General features: G+C 39.5%; 1 pseudogene across 1 annotated transcript in view; it reads right to left on the bottom strand.

Annotated features, from left to right (window-relative positions):
- The window catches only part of LOC308641547 (FERM domain-containing protein 3-like), a 195,804-nt pseudogene that overhangs the window by 148,685 nt on the left and 22,617 nt on the right, over positions 1–24,502 (bottom strand). Inside the window, exons 4-5 of the transcript in view lie at positions 11,432–11,510; positions 5,462–5,559 (exon numbers count right to left, since the gene is read on the bottom strand). The product of the transcript in view is annotated as an FERM domain-containing protein 3-like (transcript). The remainder of the gene's footprint in view (positions 1–5,461; positions 5,560–11,431; positions 11,511–24,502) is intronic.

Raw genomic sequence — 24,502 nt, 5'->3', positions numbered from 1 at the left:
AACATGAGAAAACAGAAACATTTATGCACTTCTGGGGCTTCTCAATACATGCAATTCTTCTAGAGAGCAAGGTGGGAGTATTTAGCCAAATATTATGACTCAGAAATCCCTCTTCTGGGCATATATCCTAGAACAGCTCTGGGTGCAAGAAAGGATATGTTCAAGGGTTTTTATCACAACATCAATCATGATCATCATAAGAGGGAAGCAACTTGGGTGTTCATTATTTGTGGGACTGATAAGTAAAACACAGGAGATGCACCCTACAGGACACACTGGTGGTTAGAAGCAACAAGACATGTAACTAGCAACACAGAGAGATCTCCAAAATAGTATTCTAATCATAAAGGAAAGAAATCAAATGAGCTCTAGAGCCCCATTTAACTAATGAAATTTAAAAGTATAGACACACAAAGCAATATTAATCACTTTACAAATTATAGGCAAAGACATATGTGTACCCAGTTGTCACCTTTGGAAAAGGAAATGGAAAATAATGGAAAAAAGGTAAGTGGATCAATCAATAAATAATGCAAAGGGACCAATGATGAGAGTGGACCAAGAACTCATGATTAACTCAACGTAAGTTCCAAAAGAAGTACACCTAAGGTGTGGAGTTGGCTGTGGACCTAAAAATTTAGGAAATGGTACACCAAATGCTCCCATTTCCCATAGGTAATGAGGTAATGGACCCAATGTGAAACTAAGTTGTTTTCAATGCTTGCAGAGTGCTTGGTGAGAAGGGGCCTTGTTGATGGGGTGCATTTCTATTTCCAGGAAAATTTGTGAGATACAATAGACTTGTAGAACTACATTCTGCAAATAAGTAGCCTAGAAAATGCCATAAAACTTAGAGAAGAAATGCCATGGAGAGTATAGGGTTGCCTCCCTATCAGATACTGTTCCCTCCTCCCCTAAAGCTTGTCTTTAAGTTCGACTTCAGCTGAAAGTGAGCACAGTCTTTTAGTGAATAAGGACTTCTCACTACTCATATCAAGAAGAGGGAGCCATTTGTAGTTCTCTCTTCTCCACACGACATTAAGGGTGAAGTTGTATCAGAAGACACAGCACACTGGATGGCCAGAGGTTTAAAACAGGCCCTAGCACTTTGAAAATTTAACTACCAGAAGAATCCAAAGAATCTGAAGGAAAAGGATGTGTAAGAGGGCTGGGGTTGTGGCTCAGCGGTATAGCACTCGTCTAGCACATGCGAGGCGCTAAGTTCGGTCCTCAACACCACATAAAAAAATAAAAAAAATAAAAAAAGGATGAGTAAGTTCTGGTGATGGTAAGGATAATGTGCAATGGCATTTTCCCCAGTTGGGAGAAGACTCATTCCAAAAGAACTCCAGTTACAGGACAATAAAGTTTCAGAGTCAGCTCCTTCGGGAATCTTCCCTGACCCCCTTGCTGAGCCAGAACCCTCCTGAGGGCACTATAGCAGGAACCAACCCATGTGTCCCTCCATGTAGTCATCAAAATATCGGCACAATGGTCTGCTTACTTGCCTGCCCTCCTATAGTACTCTGTACTGTAGTGCCTGACACCCAGCAGCTACTCAATAATTGTTTGGAGGACACATGAATGAGGTAGTAAATACCTTCCCAACAGGCAGTTGCTCAATCTTTCCCAAGTGTAGAGGGAAAGCACATGTCAGAGCAATTGAGCAAAGTATCCTGGCTCATTCGACAGATTTCATGGAGAATCTCCAGTGTGCAAGACACAGGAAAGCTGCAATAAAGAGGCATCCCAAGTCTTGCTCCTATGGAATTAGATTCTACATAGAGAATCTAGAATGCCCCCTGCCCCAATAGGCCCACAGGTTAAGTGCATGATCATCCACTTGGTGGTACTGGGAGGTAATGGAAATGTTAAGAGATGGGACCTAGTAGGAGTACTTTAGATCACTGGGGTGTATTCTCAAAGGGGACTGTAGGACATCAGTTTCTATCACTTTCTTTTGCTCCTGGGTTTGCTCCTGGGTTTCCTCAGCCACATGCTTCCACCATGATGTGCTGTGACAAGCCCAAAGCAATGAGGCCAAATGACCTTGAATTGTAACCTCTAAAACTGTGAGCCAAGGTAAACCTCTTCTCTTTATAAGCTGATTACCTCAAGCATTCTTTAATAGTATCAGAAAACTGACTAACATAGGAAGAAACACAATAAGCCCCAAAACAACTCAGCAAGAAAACTTCAGGTATGTGTGCTTACAAGACAACCAAACAGGGGTATGGGGAAAAACCATGGACAGAAGGGAGGCTGCTTTATGTTAAGTGGACCAAAGAAGACTTAGAGGAAGGAGTAGCTGCACTGAGTCCTGAGTAACTAGCAGGAGCCGAAACATCCACTGGGACTCACACAGCAAGAAGAAGAGATAAGATCAATATTTACGTGGTGCTCTTTTGTAGAATGAATAGGAAAACAAAAAATGTTCCCAAGAAAGAATAAAAATAGATTCTAAGGATTATGTATGTTTGTTTTGAAAATTGTATTATGAAAAGACATCCATTTTGCATGCATTGACTATGTTCCTTAGATTCACGTAACAAAACTACAGGTAACAAAACTCTAGAAGACTGACTGTTTTCTATACACTCAGAATACACTGAAGCTTAGCACATACTCCTTAAACAGGCTTTAGAATATCACATAACCTCCCACTTTCTAGTCAGTGACTCTACCTTCCTTATTACTCTGCATGAATAAGTGGTTTTGAGAAAGCCCATCTTTATCTGCATTTGTTAGTGACCTCTAGAGCTACTTAAATATTCAGTCTAAGCACCAGAGAACTCTAAGAATTCAGCTTTTACTGAACTTGCTACAAATGACCCAGGGGTTGTACTGCATTTTAGAGACAAAAGGTTCTTTCAAGGTCGTTCAGTCCATTTCCAACTCTACTTTCCTAGCCACATCTGTATGTGTGGTCAATAATAATAGCAATAAAGGATGAAATAGGGCCGTGCTCATCTGGATGGAATTTTGTGGCTTCATTTGAAATATAAACAGGATGGAGAGCTTTCCATTATAGATCTACATTGAGCATGCCCTTGGAGAATTGACAGTAATTCACTAATGCCTAAATACATTCTGAAATCCTCCGATGCTAGTCTATTGCTTGGATTAGTATCGATTCCCTTTTCCTTTCCTGAGACAGTGCACCTGAACCAGAAGTGCACCATCTTCACCACGAAGGAATACAAATGTGAGGTTTTAACAGACCTTCACTCTGGGGTAAAAGAAATGGCTTTCTCAAGCACATTCTCCACCTCACAGCCCATCGGACTACTTCCCATCACAGAATCACTCTAGTTCTGAACACTTTAAACCGGAAAATATCCAAGGGATTTAACACTTCTTCCAACGTTTGTTACACTGCACTAGGATGCTCCAAGGGAAGGGAAAAAGCAACACACAGCACACTCCCCAAAGTATATGTTTGGAAAGCATAACCCCCAATACAGTGAGGTTCAGAGATGGAGCTTTTAAGCAGTGATTAGATCATGGAGGCTGTAACTTATTAGTGGATTAATAAGGAATGTACTAGTGAATGGTAGCTATAAGCAGGCATGGCGTGGCTGAAAGAAGTAGGTTTCTGGAGGCATGTGCTTGAGGACTACACCTTGTATCTTGTCCATGACTTCTCTCTGCCCCCATCACCGCCCTGGCTGCCATGAGCTGACAGCTTTCCTCTGCCACACCCTTCCACCATGATGTTCTGCCTCACCTCAGGCCCAGAACAACGGAGTCTGCTGACATTGACTGAGACCTCTGAAACAAGAAAGAACTCAGAGGAGCCCAAAATAAACTTCTTCTCCTCTAAGTTGTTCTTTCGGGTTTTGCAGACTAACACCCAACACTCATTTCAGAATACTTAGAGAACAGATACACCTGGGAATAGGGTCAAAGGAAGAATTTCACAGCACAGGATGTCCCACGAGCACAGAGGTGGGCCACAGTGAGATCCCCAGGAGAAGGTCAGAGTCTGTCTTAAGCACTGAATGAAATCTGGCCTTGTGACAGGTAGACGATTGTCACCTGTGTTATTCTTTCTAGATCCATCATAAACTGACACACTCAGGCACTAATCTCTCTCTCTCTCCTCCCCCTTCTATGTTTCCCTCCCTTCCCTCTCCCCTCATAGACATGCCAAAAGCATTCTTCTACAAATGGCTGGATCATCAGGGTCTCTGCAAATAGCCCCTGTGGTCAGCTGCCTTCCAACAAACCCCAGGGAACAGCACACCCAACCCATACTTCATTCGAGTGCTGGGCACATCCCCAGCAATGTGCTGCCTCAGGAACTAGAGGGCCTTCTCTTAAACACTGTCCTTACAAGGTAGAAGCATCTAGAAGCCAACCCAGGTCTCTGAATTCACTATTTCCCACTGATCTCTCTCCCTGCAGCTGGTTTAACCCTAAAAAGAACAGCAGCCACCACTGAGGTTCCTGCACTTCCCCCCACCTGGTGCAGAATGGTCTCATGAAATCACACAGCCAGGGAAGAAGGTTGACCATTCATTTAATAGATGAAGACACTGGAGCATGAAGCACTTAAGCAATTTGTCTATGGTGAAATAACCAGGAAATGGGAAAAAAGGTTCAAACTGAGGTATAAGAGATAGTGAAACTAGTTTTCACTTCACTTTGTTACATGGCTAGAAAAACTGAGGAATTAGACACAATATACATGCACATGCATATACATTGGAAAATATACATGTACATGATACATCACATGAAATACACATGTGCATACATATACATACATGAAATATACATGAACACATATACACATGTTAAAATGTACATATACACAATATGCACAAGAAAATATGCATGTATACAATACATACAAGCACGCATAGGAATATTTATGTACACACAGTCAGGTACACATGAAAATATATGTGTACATATACACACATGAACATATACTTACACACATATATGCAAACACACACATGGAAATATATATACATATATGATGAGCAAACATATATATATATATATATATATATATATCTCCATCCTTTGGGGATGACTTCCTTATTTGAAACTTACCTTCCTAGACACGGTTTCCCCCTCTCAAAATGCCCTTAGACCTCATGTTTGGTAGTTAGAATTCAAAACACAGAATATTCATACCTCTAGAGGATTTCTTAAATAACTACACAGTTCAGAAACTTTGAAAAAGATACTCTGCACCCTATTTAGGGACTTTGTAGGACACTTTGTCTTTGCAGAGGTTGCTGTGAACATCTCAGACCGGCCTTCCACCAACATTCCACTGGCTTCAGACAGAAGTTGAGCAAGGGACACTGTGCTACATTTGCAGTCCCACCACACCTCCAACCACAGACATAACAAGATGGGCACAGTTTGGGGAGAGGGGAGGCATGGGACGAAGCTCTGCAGCTTCAGGTAATGATGGGAGAGAGCACAGTGGGGCCAGACTCACCTTGAACGATACAGGCACCCAGGTAGGCAGCATCAGAAAAGGAGCACAGCAGTCAACCGTGAAAAATATCCCTTTTAATTTTCAGATACAAAAGGTACCTGCAACACAAAAGCAGAAACAGTCGCTCTAAGTTTTGGCTAAAGCCTGGAAGAAGTAGGAGGATTGTTCATGCTCTGCCTACCCGGGTCACCAGAGCCCCACCCAGCCCCAGGCGGCAGTCTAGACATTCCAAGCAGAGAAAAACCTTTAGAAAATCCAGAGTATCTGTAGCTAAACAGATCTTATCAGATTTCAAAGCTATATGGGCTCAGCCTTTTCCAAAAGGCATGAGAAGAATTAACGGAAGCCACAGGGCCCAGCAGCCACTGCTCCCATACAGTGACAACCATGGCCACCATCATCATCACCATACCTCAGATATTGGGCACCCAAGTTCCATTTGAAATGAAGAATCAGGAAACAGATTCAGTTAGTAAAAAGACTAGCATGTCATTTCTCATTGGTAGACAGAAACATTAATGAATTAAAAAAAAAAGGCTTAGTCACAAGGCCAGAAAGCCAGCAGATTCATGATTAGAGTTGTCATATGTATCCTGTCCTCCTCTCCAGGGATGTAGATGCCTGCAGAGGCCAGGAAAACCTGTGGCCAGGGAAATGGGCTGGTGCAAGGTGGCCAAGAAAAGAAAAGCAGAAGGCGGGGCTCCCTACAATGAGGGCAGCCACCTCTTGGCTCCAGCCCTATGGAAAGTATGTGCCCAGTTTCTCAGAAAATTGAGCTTGGGACAGGATGTGAGGCTCCCCAGAGCTTTGGTCTCTCCTCATTATGAAAAAGCAGTTGGCGACCTTTGTGTTTTGAGACAAAGCCCATGAACTTGGGTCCTTGCATTGTGAAGGTTTTTGGCCTTGGTTGGAAAATAGATATGTATGATAAAGTGTTGGATTTCACAAAGAAACTTGGAAGATCCACTTCAGCAAAATAAGGAAATAGCAGAGATGATGGAACATTGGGGAAAAAATAACAATGGGTAGATGAAAAACCAAACAAATGATTACATGAGGCTACTACTAACTTTGGAGAAAAAAGAAAGCATGCAGAGGAAAAGAGTTTACAATGTATTATTTGGCTCAGTGAGTAATATTGATATATACTTAAAGTAACATTGACCCCTGGTTTAACAAAAACTTATATATAACCAGGTCATGGGGGAAGAAAAGTGAAGTTGGGAAAGGAGAGAAAGACTGAGTGGTTTTTCACCATGGCAGGAAGTCAGGAGACAAGGACTAAAGTTGGCAAATCAAGAAATAATGGTATAAAGGGGCTGGGGTGTAGCTCAGTGGTAGAGCACTGGTCTAGCACATCCACTATCTAGAAAAATTGAGGGTGCTAACCTTTAGGGAAAGGCTGGGTGTTGGGAAGGTGGGGACAGGGGGATTGTTTTAATTATAAACCTTCTAGTACTATTTAACTTCTAAAATGATACACATGGAAGTGCTTATTTGTGTGTGTGTGTGTGTTCCTTTGATTTAAAAAAATAGTTTATTTTTAAACTTAAAAGTACATCGAGATTAGATTCACAAGTGAAACCTTTGAATTTTAAGTGTTACAACAAATTGTTTTCAAAACCCAAAGGACTTAAAAGCAGCATACTACAGGGATACGGCCACATCAATGTTTATAGAAGCACAATTCACAATAGCTAAACTATGGAACCAGCTTAGATGCCCTTCAATAGATGAATGGATAAAAAAATGTGATATATATATACACACATACACATACACTCACACAATGGAATATTACTCAGCAATAAAAGAGAATAAACTCATGGCATTTGCAGGTAAATGTATGGAGTTAGAGAAGATAATGTTAAGTGAAGTTAGCCAATCCCCAAAAAACAAATGCAGAATGTTTTCTTTGATATAAGGAGGCTGATTCATAATAGGATAGGGAGCGGGAGCCTGGGAGGAATAGACAAACTCTAGATAGGGCAGAAGGGTGGGAGGGGAGGGAAGGGGCATGGGGTAATTAATGATGGTTGAATGTGATGATCATTACTATCCAAAGTACATGTATGAAGACACAAATTGGTGTGAATATACTTTGTATACAACCAGAGATATGAAAAATTGTGTGCTATATATGTGATAAGAATTGTAATACATTCTGCTGTCATATATAAATTAAAAATACATATATAAGAAAAAATAAAAATTAGACTATAAGATAAAATTTTAAAAAAAATCACTATAGTGCCAAACAAAAACCGGCTAGGATGCACCAGTTTGCAACCTCTTAACCACGACTACACATTAGAATCTTTCAGGGAGAGTTCTGAAAAACGCCAATGCCATGAGTCCTTGAATTCTACCTCAGACCCAATTAAATCAGAATCTGGCCCTCACCAAAACTCATATGTGAATATTCATGGGAGCATTATTTATTATAGCTAAAAAGTGAAAACAACTTAAATATCCACCAACTGATGAGTAGATAAAATAAATGTGGTCTATTTATACAACGGCATATTATTCAACCATAAAAATGAATAAAGTACTGTTAGATGCTACAACAAGGATAAATCTTGAAAATGTTATGTCAAGTGAAAGAATCCAGACATAAAGGGTCACATAATGTATAATTCCATTTATACAAAATGTCCAACAAGGACAGATCTATGCAGACAGAAAACAAGATTAGCGGTTTCCAAGGACTGAGAGGAGGGGTACCAAGCTTCCTACTAGGGAGATAAAAATATTCTGGAAATACATCATGATGGTGGTAGCACAACCTTGTGACCATACTATACCCCACTGGATTATACAGTTTAATGTCTGCCAAAAGAAACAAGTGCTTTTGAAAATACAAATTATCTTAGAGTAATGGTTCTTAAATTTTGACATGATCAGAATTACCTGGAGGCCATGTGAAAATATAGATTGCTGTCCCCTCCCAGAGTTTCAGATTCAGTATGTAGGGGGCAGGGACCAATAATCTGTATTTATAATAAGTTCCCAGATAATATTAATGGATGGATCTTTATTTCACCCTGCTTTATGTTATACACTGTGCTCAGCATTGAGCTGGTCCAGGGACCTCACTTCTAAGACCATGGCCCTGGTTTGTCCAGAATACCAAAGTCAGGATCTAAGTACTTGAAATGATCAAATCTTTCCTTCTCTAAAGACTGTAAACTTCCTGGCCAAATGTCATGAGGTTTCTTTTCTAATTGTTGAATGTGTGTTTTGAACACAAACGCATTAGTTTCTACATTTTGATGAGTTCAGTAGTGGAAAAATTTTAAACAACTATTTACTAATGAATGAGAGGTTTGGGTTCTAATCCTGTAACTCAGAAATCAGGTTTGATGAAAGCTTCCTAACAAAAGAAAATCAGCTTTCACAGCATCACATCTTGGGTCTTTGCTCATATCAGTGATCTCTGGAGATAATCAAGGATTTATTGGAGACTCAACATAATCCATGGGGGCTTTTGATGGCTTCAGATTCAGAATGCTCATTTTTTAATACAACCACCATCAAAAAATAATCCATCTTCCTTAGTACCATTCCTGCATGAAAGGATTAAGCAACCAAAACACAAGAGGATCGGGGGCATGAATTATTGTGCTGCCATAAATGATATTGCTTCCATGAATTTAAAGATGGTTCTCACTAAAAAATATGTTTTAAACCAACATACTTTTGGCTACATTTGATTGCATATGGCATTTATAAAAGCTCAGAAATCTAAATGATTGTAAGATGATTGCTCAAATGGTGGAGAGATGAGGAGAGGATGAAAACTGATTTCAAATATCCTTTTTCATGGGTATTTTTGTTGCTTTGCCCTCTTAAACCTGTTCCTTAACATTTCTTTATTCATAAGCATGGTCATGAATGGGACTTCAACTGCTCATATATTAAATCCTCTTCAAATTTTAGGTCAAATCTTACAACAAAATAATAACTTACCATACTAGAAAAAGCTAAATGCTTTCAAGACAAGGGTTTAAACTATAAGTATGTGGGCACAATTTGTAAATTAGTCTGGAATACTAAGGACCATGCTGACTAAGAAAAAAAGTATTTTTTTCTATTTTGTCAGATTTATTTAAAAGTAGGCCACATTTAATTTTTTTTCCTTTTCAATTAAGTCTTAATTGGTACATTTTAATTACACATAATAGTGTGACACATTTGACATATAGGAAAAAAAATCTATCTATGCAGAGGCAGAGGACTTCTTAACTTCCTTTGGAAATGTTGAAATATTCACAATATTCCACTGCTTGTGCCTGAGTTATTTAGTCAAAGTCAGGAAAATGTTAGCAAGTTCAACTGACAGGGGCTTAAGTAGGGTTATTAATGAAACCTTTGTATTCTTTTGCTCTAAAATAGTACCTTTCTCATCAACAACATAAGATCCATCCTTAATTTATACTGTGACACATTCGATTTTTATCCTCCAGACAAGATTGTGGAGAAAACAAATGACAAAAGTAAAGCAGGTTTTTTTTAATCTCATCTTCCTAACTACAACATTAACACCCTCAGTGCAGAACAAATATCTTCTTTTTTCTGTTATTATTGTTGGTTTTGTTTGTTTGTTTTTGATAACTCACCCAGCTTCTGGCCCTGGCTAGATAGCCAGAACTGAGGAAGAAATTATCAAATAAATTTTCAAACCAAAATCAGGTTAAAGACACATATTCTATGAATTCACTGATATAAAACATCCAGAATAGACAAAACTCATTAAGACAGAAAATAGATATGGGGCTGGGAAAGGGGACTATAAGAAGTGACTGGTTTGGGGTATATGGTTTCTTTTGGGGGGATGATAAAAAATGTTCTAGAACTGGATAGTGTTGATGGTTGTTGTGAGTGTACTCAAGGCCACTGAGCTGTATGCTATTTGATCATGGAATTAATTTGTTATATGAATTTTACCTACCTAAATAAAAAGAAAAAAAGAGACAGATTGTAAAATAATGACCTATTATTCCTCCTTTCCACACACATACATAGCCTCTCTCCCTACTCCTCTACCCCCAGCACAAACCTCTCTAAATGGCTGTCAGCAAATTAATCATAGAGAACAGAACCATCTGCTCTCTTCCAAAGTCACCTCAGTGCCACTGGGGTCAAGCTTTAACAGAGACTCTGGGTAACAAGAAAGCAAAATACCTAAAAACCCTATCTTTCCCCCTGCCAATGATCAGAGCAATTTGCATTTGCTTTTCTATTGCATCTGCACATAAGCCGATTATTTTGAGAGATGATTATACACAGTGATTTGGGGGGTCACCAAATCAGAGCCCCATCAAGAATGAAGTGCACAACAGTTCTCTCTCTCCTCCATCCACTATGAAGTTGGCCTCCCTGGGGAGAGGCCTGCTCAGCAACATTTGCCAAAAAGCAAAACCTCCAGAAGGTGAACTGAATGTAACCCCAGCAGAGGGAGATGTGAAGAGAGGAGATCTGAGAACTGGAAACTTCAAACTTAGAAAAGTCTGTAAGGGAAAGGAAACCTGCTCCAGTGGGGTCATCATTTAGCAAGCAGAAAACTGAACAACCAACTGTCCACTCTGTTGGACTGTGATCTTTCTCCTCCCCAAACAGCTAAGATCCCAAAAGTAGGCTGCACTAGCTATGAATTTGCCCACATCCTAAAGACAGTCCTCTTCTACTTATTTTTAGCATCCCACTGTCAGATGTCTTCAGAGTACCTCCCCCTCAAAACCACTGCTTTTTTGTGCAGCTAATTACACTCCCAGTGACAATTGTTTGGGAAAAAAAAATCCCAAGACAATTAAATGTACGAGAGCATTTCTGGCCAAATGACTGAGTTTAGCGCCTGCTTGGTTGAGAGGTTATGATCTAGACCAGAGGCGCCTCTAAGCCTGTAAGATGGCAGAGGCCACGGCTGGTTAAAGGTGTAGGTTAAACATACAAACAAACGGAAAATACCTTGTGAGCTCTTCTTTAATCTTCAAGGGTTCATGTGGGTAGAATTTCACTCTAAAGCACATGGTGTATGGTGGATGAGCTGAAACATCATAAAGAAAAGGCATGAGATAAGCAGCAGAAGACCACGGACTCCAACACACAGGAACGTCAGCCATGAAGCCTCACGGACTAGCCAGGAGGGGCAGGGGAAAGGGTGCCTCACCAGGAGAAGCAGATAGAATGCCCAAGAAAACAAAGCAACAGTGACAACAAAACTCAAAGAAAATGCTTGACAGGACGCCGAGAGCAAATGCAGAATACAAGCAACCTAGTCAGTGAGGACATCTTTCCACATCACAGCTGACCTTCATTCCTTTATTCTCTTCAGTCACAGCTCCACAGACATTTTCTCTTCTGATTCTTCCCACCCACTTGTGACAGATAAATTGCCCATTAGCACAATTCAGGTTTGGGGGATCATGAAAGATATTTCAGCCTGTGAAGTGGAAAAATGTCACTATACATGACTAGTTTTCCCAAAATGATGGTGCCTTTGAATTAAAATTAAGACTTTAAAACATGTAAATAGCCATGCAGAGGCTACTTCATAGTGTTTTAAGTATTGTCTACATATAAGGCCATTGACTGTATGAAAATAAACACTGTTATAATTTTCTAGCATGTCTGAATCAAGATGGTACTATATAGGCAGCAATTTTAGTTGAGGTTCATAATTCTGGGATGTTCTAACTGCATTAAAAATCCAGAACTCAATGACCAGCTAATGAGATTCCTCAGGATTTCTAACATTGTTAATTTTTTTGTTCTTATTAGTTAACATCTTCAATTATAAGTCCATTGCTTATTTGCATTGTTACCCTAATAAATGCATACATGTGAAGTAAGATGAATTAAGATTTGAGTTAGTATATAAATTGAACACCTTAAAATCAAGGAACTATGCCCCTATCACTGTTCCCATAGATCTGACATACTTGCTCACTTGCCTCTTTATCAATCAATATAGCTGCCTGGTATCAGCTCTGGGTCCACATCAGATGGAATATGAAACAGCATCCTATTCTCCCCAAATTCCAATTTCAAAATAAGCAAGGGCTAAATAACCAGCCAACTCTACAATGCATAGCTATTCTTTATGTAGAAAGAAACGTCTACTTCAAATATGAAGGTATAACAGATATAATTTAATGTGGAAAATAGTTATTAAATAATCTAATAGAAAGCATCCAAATCCCAAGAAAATAGTGGTATTTTTATGTCTATCTTAGCAAAGAAAAACTGATCTCTCTCTCTCCCTCTCCCTCTCTCTCACACACACACCTTATAACTCTTCCTTATAGTAAATTAGGAGCTTTGGGCCAGTGCTCTTAGCTTGATCCTGTGTACCCTAGATTTAGGAAAGTATACATATTTCTGAAGTACTAGGAGAAAACAGACACATTCTACATAGCAAAAAACAACTTAGAAACATACAACTGAGTCTCCGTCATTCATTGTTCATGATATCAAGATATTCAGTCTTAACTTAAAATATTAAATATTTTACCTTTGAAAATTCCTTAGATTTCCTTTTAATTTGTTTAAAACACCATATCTAAATTATTAAAACTTGAAAGATGATTTTTCATTATAAAATCTCCAGATTGTCTTTAACAGAAAGTTTGAGAGCATTTTTATAAAAGAGGAGCAAAACCAAAGATGGGATTAACATGTGAGAGGAAAGGAATTGTCCCTCTTTCTTTATTTCTTCCTTTTTTTCCTTTGTCTTTTTTCCTGTCCTCTAAATTAATATGCTTATACACAACCAATAAAGATAGACGCAGACACACATATGTATGAACATGCAGCCATTCTCCTACCCTTTGATTTCCTTCATCTCTATTCCTGCATCTTCTTGTCTCTCAGATTCCTACCAGACCTCATCCACCCCCAAGCTCTCCAACCATTGTTAACTTCATCTACATTCTTACACTCCTTTTTCCATCCTCACAAAAACATATACTAAGCCCAGTTTTACACAGGGGAATTTTTTTAAGTTTATTCTCTCAAAATGAAATCATACTATATGTTTCTCTTATTTATCTCACTTAACTCTATATCTTGCCTATTCTTCCTAGATAGTAGATATAGATCCAACCCACTGTAATAATTCATTGTCATTCAGGTTGTTTCCACATGTTTGCAATTCAAACAATTCTATAATAGGTATAATATATATTATACTATACACCCACATGTCTGTGCATACATCATGAACTACTCTAATTTTTACTCATAAAGTACAATCTCCAAAAGTTGAATTGTCGAGTCAATAGGTATTGTAAAGTGTTTCAAAAGAAGCAGAAAAAAATAAAGTCAGCTGACTAGAAAAGAAGAAGATCACAGAAGATGTTGTCCTTTCTCTACCTCCTGGGTAGCATACCTGCTTGCCATGCCTTAGCATTGGCTTCAGTAGGTGTCTGAGTTGATCATATATAAGTCAGGAATAGTACTTTTCCTAAAGGACCAGGCAGTGGGGCCTAGGGGCACCTCTCTGGTACATCTCTGAACCCAGGAAATCCTTCCATCCAGTCAACCTCACTTCAAACTTGAAGAACCAAAAACATCTAATGCTTCTCCCACATGGAGAGCCCACCTCGTTTGAAGACAGCACTCAGGGTCCTACATTCCCAGCTCTCTTTTCTCCTCCTCATGTCAGATTTCAGAATGTCCTTGCCCTGAGTACTTTCTCATCTGCTCTGTGCTTCCTCAACCACAGCACTCCAGGGTTGGCTGGGCAGAATTATTGCTTCCTCGCAACAGCAGCCTCAATGTTGACTCACTTGGAGTTTATAACACTCTTAATCTATTCTCTTAATTCTTTTCACATATGCTGTTGCTAAGTCACACCTAAAAACCCACTATGCTCTAATATCCCCCTCCATTTTCTGGAATGTGATCTGGGAAGAGATTTATACATCGTACTAATGATATGTTCATCAGTAGACCATTATCAGAAAAGGAGTGGTAGCTGGCAGCAGAACAAAAACAGAAGGAGACACTTTTCAAGACCAAAATGTTCTGTTCTCTTCTACCTTCATATACCCCCTACTGTGTCATTCATATCCATTTAGCCTCATGTATTGTGGACAACCAAAGAAAGAGTTTTCTGTATTAAATGGAGCACTTGGTTCCAGCACAGTGAACCAGTAAGTCCAGGATTCTATACTGAACTTCAAGAACTTCAACCTCTTCACCCAGGCCTGGAAAAACTCACTTAAGGGTCTGAATGCAAAATCATATCATTTAAAAAGTAGTAAAGTCAAAGAATGCTTCTTTACAAAGCTGGAAAAGGTCAAAAGGATAATTACCCCCAAAATACTATTCTAGTTATGGATGACAAAATTCATGATGGTATGACCTATATGTCTGTTCAACGTGTTATCCCCAGAGCAATTATCAGTAAGATTGACCCTAAAAAGAAAAAAAAAATAATTGACCTTCCATCTGTCTAAGTTAATGAAGTAACAAACGATGAATCTGAAGCATCAAGCAGATGTCAAAAGTAACAGCTAGACTCTGCCATCACATCAGTTCCTTAATTCCTGTGATAGAATTAAAATACTAATCCAGAAGGTCCAGAGTCTGAATCGCTACAGCAATTCTTGGTATTCACATTTTGAAAACCTCAAATTCTTTTATTTCAACTTCTTGATCCCACCCGGCAGCCCCCTCAACATCTGGAACAAATTCAGATACTCTGGTTTTGGTTACAGTAGCTACTTCTAGAAGGAAGATTAACTAAATTCAATTAGCAGTTATTTATTGAACACCTAATACTTGCCAGGCACAGTTTTAGGTGTTATACAAATAACAGCAAATTTGAACAGGCAAAAAATCCTATCTTTACGGTGAACACATTCTAGTGGGGTAAACAGGTATAAAAATCAAAATAAATGATATATGCATGATATTAGAAGGTCATATTATCACAGAAAAGAAAAAGAGAGGATTTAAGGAGTGAGAGTAGACTCCCACTTCTATGGCTCTTCACACCACCCTCCAACCAAATCCATGAAGGTAATTGCAATTTTCTTCACACTTTCTAGAACACCAAACAGGGAAAGAGACATGAGCATTTAAAATTTTTAGTCAATCAACAAACACCAGCTGTGTAACTGCTGAAGGGGACACTTCAGGGTTCCACTGGAAGCCAGCATTTTTACTCCTTGGGACATGTCCAAGGTCCTGAATCTCCCTGTAGAGAGCTGCCTCTTGCCTTCTGCGAGCTGCTAAGCAACTCCATCAAACCCAGCTTCTTATTCTTCAGTCATAGGGAAGGGGGTGAAGTAAAGGATGATTCTCATCTGAGCCAAACATTTGGTGCAGAATCAGTAAATAGACACATCTGATAAAGGAACTACTGTGAACCAATAAAGTCCATACCCTGCACAGGGGCCCTATCTCATCAGTGTCACTATGAGCAGCCACTGTGTATTGTTACTAGTTTGGCCAGAAAGGTCACTGCATGGTAGTCTTTCTCTGCTCTGATACTCAGACTCCAACATCTATGAGGGGTCACACAGGATGGTGGGGATGAGACTCCAAGTTTTGAAGTGTACTTCCAGCAGTGATCTTGACAAAGCCACCTAAGCCCTGTTTCCTGTATGGAAGTGGGGACAGAACCAGCTTCCACTCCCAGACATACTCGATGAGCTCTTGGCACATAAACACAGGCCATTATGTAAATGTAAGACTTTGTTTTGTTGGGATAAACACTCCTACCACAAGAAAAGCAGGAAACAGGAGGCGGAAATGAGAGGGAGGAGATGGGGAAGACTGAATTGAGCTCAGCTCAACAGCTGAAAAACATTTACTCAGCCATATAAGTGCTAAAAACGGAGAATACCACTGAGTAGCAGAGAAAAGGAAAAATGCAAACCCCACTCTTAAATGCCAGGAGCATGTAATTGCTCTGAAAACAGCAGGGCTTCTCTCTCCCAGCCAACCCATGCCTGCCAGACAGGCTGAGGAGGCCAAGCATATCCTCAGGGCAGCTCAGTGGCCCCTTTTTGTGTCAGCATATCCCAGGGATCATTATTTTGGTGGCTGGTTAACACTGAGAACATGGGGAGAGGTCTAGCCATTTATAAAGCAGAGACAGACTTTATCATCTCTGTTGAGATCTTGCCCAGAAATGAAGTTGGGGAGAGGAAATGATTAGTTGAGCAGGCTCCTTGGTGGAAATGAAAAAAAAAAGAAGTTTCTATTTTTAACCAACAACCCTACTCAAATCTTTTTAGAAACAAATAGGGTTTCTGAGAGAGAAACATCACTTAGCAGCTTTCCTTAACATACAAAAATCTTTCTCGAATCATCATAAAGAATCATAGGGAAATAAAAAGCATAACTTCAGGAAATACATACACACTCATGATCTTTCTCATATAATTCTGGCTCACAGCCAGGAAAAATCTCCCCAAGTCTCCTGTAAACAGAGTTCAAGTCCACAGCTCTGGCAGGTCCTAGGGAAATTCCTGTACCTGGAACATATTTTGTGCCTTCCTCTTTTGGGACTCTTGAGAAGAACAACAAGTGGGATCAATTTGTCTGAATTTCAGAACCTGCAAAGGGTTTGATGTTGCAGATAGAAATTCTCATACCCACAAATTTGAGGCTTTCTTTATGGGAGAACCAAGGAGGCACTGGGGGCTCCTGGCCTCTTCATACAACTGATATCTTTTTATTCCTGAGCAAACGAACATCCTCCCTCCCATGTTTTTCTGGGGAGGCTTTAGAATAAGGACAAAAGATGGCACCCCCATATCCCTCTTGTCCACATGGCATGCACAGTAACACTAATGAAGGCATCTGTGCTGCATTCAATAACTAAAGAGTTTGAAAGCACTGTGAACACATAGGCAAAACGACACTTGAGCACTGATAGCAAGAGCACTGCTCACTCCAATGAAGGAGGACTCTTGGGATATGTTTAAGGGGGGGGTGAAGCCACAGAGAATGTAGACTGCATGATTGCCTGCTCTCTTCACTTGGAAAGGATTATTATCATTTAACAATATCTGCTGCCGTCAGCATCAACAATAGTGATGCTCCCCCATGGCTTCTACTGACATGATAGCTATTGTGTCACCTCTGCTTTCAATGCAAAGACAGTGTTTTCAATTGTGTTTAAGTCATCCTCCTCCTCTTATGGCTCCCACTTGTGCTTCCTTCACACACACAGGCATGCCCACACACATATACATACAATCTAAGAACTCTCAGGGGATGCCGGGATGCTGAGCAGTTGTCTTTCGAATCCTTGGTCCCTGAGTTCTCTGACTGCCTATGCCTGTTCAGAAGATGCTCTGAAAGAGACATTGGATCCATCACTTCTAGTCCCGAGTTCATCATTTGAACAAATTGATAAAGCCAAACTTAAAATTCTTGGCCTCTATTTCCTCATCTGTAAAATGGGGAAATGATAGAAGCAACCACAGACAGTAGGAGTCAGTAAACTTTCTAGAGAGACCAGAAAGTAAATATTGTTGCTTTTTTTTCCCCAACCATTTCAAATGTGAAACTTATTTTTGGCCTGCAGGCCTTTCAGCTAGCAGTCAGGTTTGTCCACAGAGACAATGGTAAAGATGATGTGATTTATTGGCTACTCAGTGCTCAGCACAGCCAAGTTGTGATTACTCTCATGTGCAAGGAGGGAGCAACATGGTTGAGGTGATGCCCTTCAACTTTATTTGGCCCTTTATCTTATTAAAAGAATATAGGGGGACTATCATATGTCAGGGAGGAGTGACAATGAAATGGCTATAAGATAAGTGACGGATGAAGAGATTTTTGGCTGTCCTTGCAACTATAGGAAGATTTTGATGCCCTCACTAGAATGCACTGACTTGGGAACTTTAGCCAAAAAGTTATCAAGAGCACCTTTCTGAAGGCAAGATACCCAAGCACCTGCTTGTTGTTGATGTTGTGTAACCAACTGGACCCATGTTGGTAGGTGTAAATCAACCTATAACGCTAACAATAATAACATCCATAACCAACTTACATAACTTGGTACTGAGATTTTATTTTTTTTAAATTGCAACCCAAATCACTCATTATAAAGGATCTCCAACCAAAGGAAAATGCAAAGTTTTCCTACCCACCTGGCCCACGTTTGAATTACCTCAAGTACTCCTATAGCAAGCAGGGAACCTCTTGGCCCATCACGGCTCTCATTCAGACATCAGTGTTACCAACACAAATGGAGTTTTGATTCATGTGGACCATTAGGAAAAAGCATGGGAAACCCTGAAGGAAGAAGGAAGCTTCTGGAATTATCATCCTAGTGAACTAAGGCTTCCTCCAGGAGAAGTTCCTGTCCCTCTGCTTTCTCTCCATGAGGAGGAGCACTGGGTCTTCCCTAGAGCCATAGGACTCTTCATGGCACTCAATCAAATTGGTATTAATGTCACCCCCACTATACCATAAGAATTAAGATAAAATTATAAATCTGTGTCTTGTCAAATGTGCATTTAGAATTGCACATTATGAAAACAACGGGATTTGTCTTCATGATTGTTCCCATTGACCTCTTTCCACACTGGAAAATAAAGACCACAACGTGGAAACCATTTATAGGCCCAAATTGCATTAACATTCTAAGAGATGGATTAAAGGCAAAAATTTGATGAAACAGTTCAATCTGACAGAAAGAGGTACCTGGCCTTACCTACTGAACTATCACTAGAATGAGAGAAACTGACTTTCAGAACTGGAAGTTCTGGGACCCCCCCCCCCGTCCTTCCCCCATGGCCTGAACAAAAATCACAGTTGCTTTTCCTGAAAAGAAGCATTGGGAAGAAAAAAACTGGGAAGACACAAAACCACCAAAACTAAACCATAGCAGCTAGGGACTTGGATTTTGGCAATGGGTTTCATTCTATTGAACTTCTTCCACTTGCTCCCCATAAAGAGCGTGACAATCTAGCCCACAAGCATTTAATATGAACTAATCACATGAACAGTCCATTAGGCCATGGACCAGGTGAGGAAATCTCCCTAACTCAATACTGGGATATGATTAGATATGTCTGTGAGTATGAATGAGGACAGTAGGATAGGCTGGCCCAGAAGGTCTGGAGACAGAGTCACTGTCAGTCACTACAGGCATTTGGAGAAACAAAATATGCAAAGCTTTACTTTCAGAAATATGTGATCAACTTCTGGGAAAAAAATACACAAAGTGGAAGAAAAAAATGAGCTACAAAACAAAGGCATAAAGGCCAACCAAAAAGTAGACAAATCCTGAGGGTCTGGGAGGTCAGAGAGTGATTGTTCAGTGTAGTGAGCTGGGCAGTTCCAGCCCCACCCCCCAAAAAACTCATGTCCACCTTGAACCTCAGATTGTGACCCTATTTGAAAATAAGGTCTTTGCAGATGTAAATGATTAAATTAAGATGTGTCCTACTAAGGTACAGGGGTCCTAAATCCAATGGCTGATTCTTTAAAGGAGAAAGACCACAAAGGCACAGTGAAATGCAGGGAGAGGCCATGTGAAGATGAAGGTAGAGCCTGGAGGGATGCAGCCACAAGCCAAGGAAAGCCAGGGACTACAGGCAACCACCAGAAGCTAGAATAGGCAAGGTAGCATCCTCCCTAGAGCCTTCAGAGGGAGCCTGGCCCTGCAGACATCTTGATTTCAGAGTTCTGGCCTCCAGAACCGTGAGAGAATACATTTCTGTTGTTTTAAATCACCCAGTATGTGATAACTTGTTATGGCAGCCCTAGAAAACTAATACACTCATCATGGGGAGCAACTGGAAGAACAAATCCAGATGGGAGTCAAACATCCAAGCTAGGTCTGAATGTGGCAGGATCTATGGCTTTTCTCCTTCTGTTGCTTACACTGAAGCAAAATCAATGTCAACTCTCTCCCTCCCTCTCCCTCTCCCTCTCCCTCTCCTCTCCTTCTCTCTCTCTGTCAAAATCATTCACCAGTGAGGGAGCTTCATAGGATAGCCCCAAGGGGGATGCCAGAAAGTTAAGGAGGGTATAAGGAATAAGATAACATCTCAGATTTCCAGGGAGTGGCATGGGAATTCAAGGAAAGAGCACCATAGACATAGACATCATCCCGCAGCTTGGCTCAGGATTGCTACTATAACTGAGTGTGGACCCATGTATCATGCAGAGGTGGGGTCCTCCCACCCTGATTGGCATGTAGAGGCCATTTCCAAGCACACCTACCCCTCCAGGGTGCTTGGGAGCAACACAATGTCTGGTAAATCAGGCAAGAATATGATCTTAACTACCCTGCTGAGCTAATCAGGTCTCAGACAGGCACCAGCCAGGATTAAGCAGAGAGCCTGTTTATTAGAAGAGTAAGTGGGCTTGCTTTCATCTAAGTCCCTATTTTTATATGCTTAATACATAATGCACCTTGATTCTTAATACATAATGCACCTTGAGTCTTCCTTTCTGTTTCTATCTTGATTTTTGCATAAAGCTGTCTCTTCTTTTATCTCTTTTACCTTTTTTATAACCAAGATATATATGCATATATTCTCATCATAAGAGACCTGAGTAAAATATAACTATAATGTATAATAAAATGTAAAAGTCTCATGTCCCTCTATACCATTTACTTACCCAGAGGTAACGACAGTATCCACCTTTCCAGTCCTGTTTATATGTACTTATATCCTTATGTACAAATAGTATTTTACTTTAATGTAAATGAGTTATTCTATATGTGGCATTTTTATCTGCTTTTTTGGCTTGAAAATATATCTAATAAATCTTTCTATGTTAACATATATGTCTGCCTCATTCTTCTAATAACTATGCATATTCTACATCATTTATTTAGCCTTGACAAAATTGCTAGGCCTTCCATTGCTTCACTTCTCAATGTTACAAGCAATATAGCAATGAGTATCTATCTATTTATCTATCTACATACACACACACACACACACACACACACACACACACACACACGTGTGTGTGTGTGAATGATTTTTTTTGAGAGATTTTTTTTCTTTTGAGAGATTCACAGAAATTGACTTGCTGGATCAAGAGACACAGGAGCATTGATTCATGAAAGATACATCCAAATTTCCCTCCAAAATGACTTTACCAGTGCAAAGTAACACCAAAAGTGTTACTCTCATCCTCATCTACTGGATATCATCAATATTTGTAATTTTCCAAACACAATAAACAAAACTATCTCATTTTGATTCTCATTTCCTTTGTTACTAATGATACTGGGGATCTATCTGTTTGTGAGCTATTGGCCATTTATTTGTGTTTCTTCTATGAACCTTTTGCACAATTTTTCTGTTTTTATCTTTTGGTTTGTAGTGTCCTACTTTATACATTCTGCATACTATTGCATCTTGTATGTTTAGCAAATGTTCTTTTCACTATTTTTCTTGGGTTTTAATGTGCAGTGAACAAACCAGATGTTCTAGCTCAAAAGTTTAATTTTTGCACAAATTTCTCAGCACTTCATTGTGTTACTTCTGAGTTTCATCCTTTTGGTTGAAAGCCCTGATCTGCCCCATGAGTACAAAGAGTACTCTTAGATTTTTATCAGAAGCTTCTATAGATTATAAAATATATTGAATTTTTTATTATTTTATACTTATATTTTTAGTGTCTTGTGGGTACACATGATGGTGAGATTCACTGTATTTTATATATGTACATAGGAAAGTTAGGTCAGATTCATTCTACTGCCTTCCCTTGTCCTGTCCCTCCTCCCTCCCCCTCAATCCCCTTCATCTAGTCCACCAATCTTCTATTTTGATTGGATTTTTAATATATCTGGAATTAATTACATGGCGTGTATGGTATGAGATATGTCTTCAATTTTTTCCCAAATGTAAAATTACCCCCAAATCATGTCTTGAATAATCTTTCTGTGTTTGACATGAAATACTATCTTTATCATAACCCATATTGCCATAAATATTCGATCAATGTGAAGATTGTCTTTTTCTTTTCCACTGCTTATTTTACCATTCCTGGGTGTATCTTAATTGCTATGTATAGGGCTGGTAGAGTGTTTGCCTGGCATGCATGAGACCCTGAGTTCAAACCCTAGCAACACACACACACGCACACATACATACACACACATACACATGAAAGAGAAAAAAAAATAGGCAAAAAAGGAAAAAATATTTTCAAAATATTTCTACATGTGTCTATTTCTAGGTGACTTTTAATTACTATTGCTTCTATTGTTTTAGGCTCTTATTTGCAATCTAACAGAACAATGCCTCCATCATTGTTCTTTTTATATATTGTTAAACATTTCCTTTTGCAAATAAGGCTTAGAATCACTATTAAGTGCCATAACAAATTTCACTGAAATTTTTATTTGCAAATTAATTTGTGAGGAACTAATTTTATAAGCAGCATGAATCAAAAACATGAGAAGACTCCATTTATTGAGCTCTTTTTAAAATATACTCTATAGTAACTCCACAGTAGCACTCCATGGTTTTGTTTATCTAGATCTTGAACATTTCTTATTACATTTATTTGTGCGCTGGTGGTATAACTCAATGGTAGGGCATTTGCCTAGCATGCACAAGGCCTTGAGTTCAACCACCAGTACTATAAAAGAAAAAGAAAAGAAATAATGTACATTTATTTGTAAGAAATTTATGTTTTACTTGTTATGGTTATTGTAAGTAATAGTGCTTTTATTACATTTGAGAAACAGTTATAGATGTTGTTGGATAAGAAAGCTATGGTTTTAGAATCTTAATCTTGTATGTGAGGTGAAGATCCATTACTAGTTGGAGATAAGGAGTGGAGAGAGAAGACAGGTAGAGAGCTTAGAATAAGCCAAGTTTGAGATGCTATCTAGATCTTTAAAAAGGAATCCAGCACCCCTCAACATTCTGCACATGACTGAATAGGGTGAAGTATAGGGACCAAGTAAAAGAAATCCCAGAGCAACTGAGGGGAAATGTTCTTTGTGGAACCTCCGGAGAGCACTGGAGAACTAGCAGCATGGTGTGTTTACACACAAAGGAGGCCATAGCCAGTATCCACAGGTTTCCTTGAGGCTCAGCAGTGGTAAATTCAGATAGATGTGCTAAAAGCCAACAAGCAAGAGACCTGGAGTAGGAATAAGAAGGGCCACATCTAGAGACTTGCTTACTAAGGTCACAGCCAGAACCACAGCCTCAGTGGCACCAGACAGGCACAGACAAAGGCCAGGTGGGGCCCATGACATCCAGAGATGATTGAGTGGAGAAAGAAGCTAACACCCAAGGGACCCGCCAGATAAGGACACAGAGGACTGAACACATGACAGAGGTCCCTTGCTATCAAAAGGGTACCTAAATCCCTCCTGCTCATGATGCCATTGCAGGGAGGAGAGAAGGAGAAAGCTCTTGAAATGGGAAATATACCCCAATATGAAATACGCACTGCTAAGTGACTATTTTTAAATTGTGAATTGACTGAAAGAGATCAATTTTAAACAAGCATATCCTGAGCTACCCTGAAGTGACAAAATTAAACTTTTGGCCCTCAATGGATGCTCACAAGCAAGTTGAATTTGATCCTATGGAAACAACATATATATGTGAACATCCAACTTGTAGCATGTAATTTTTAAGACTTTTCATGCTATGATAATTTGTGCAGCAACATAGATCCTATAGAGAGTACATTGTCTTCCTAGTGAGTGCCACCACATGTTTGCATACAGGCTACATTTACACTGTTACAGGATCAAGGCTGAAAGCCACATGTTAAAAATGAAAATAATCACTGTTAATGTTGCATAGCAATATTCCTTCATGAAAAGCAAGAACTCTGAAAACAAGACATTCAAAATGTGCTGCTGCTGTTGATACTTTATTTGCAAAGTACCTGTTATCTGAATACTCATGAAAAACAAGAAAAGAATCAACCTGGTTCGTATTTATACCTATGGACATGCTGTGGCGTAGAAAAATCAGGACGATATTTTCTCAACACTGCCCAGACAAATTATGCAGGCTATCTGCATGTTGACCTGATAGACAAGGGATAATAAAAAGTTTGACTTTAAGGTTCCAA

Source organism: Spermophilus citellus, assembly GCF_964194105.1.
Source record: "Spermophilus citellus genome assembly, chromosome: 2".
Lineage (NCBI taxonomy): Eukaryota > Metazoa > Chordata > Mammalia > Rodentia > Sciuridae > Spermophilus > Spermophilus citellus.
This window is presented reverse-complemented; position numbering and strand designations above follow the sequence as displayed.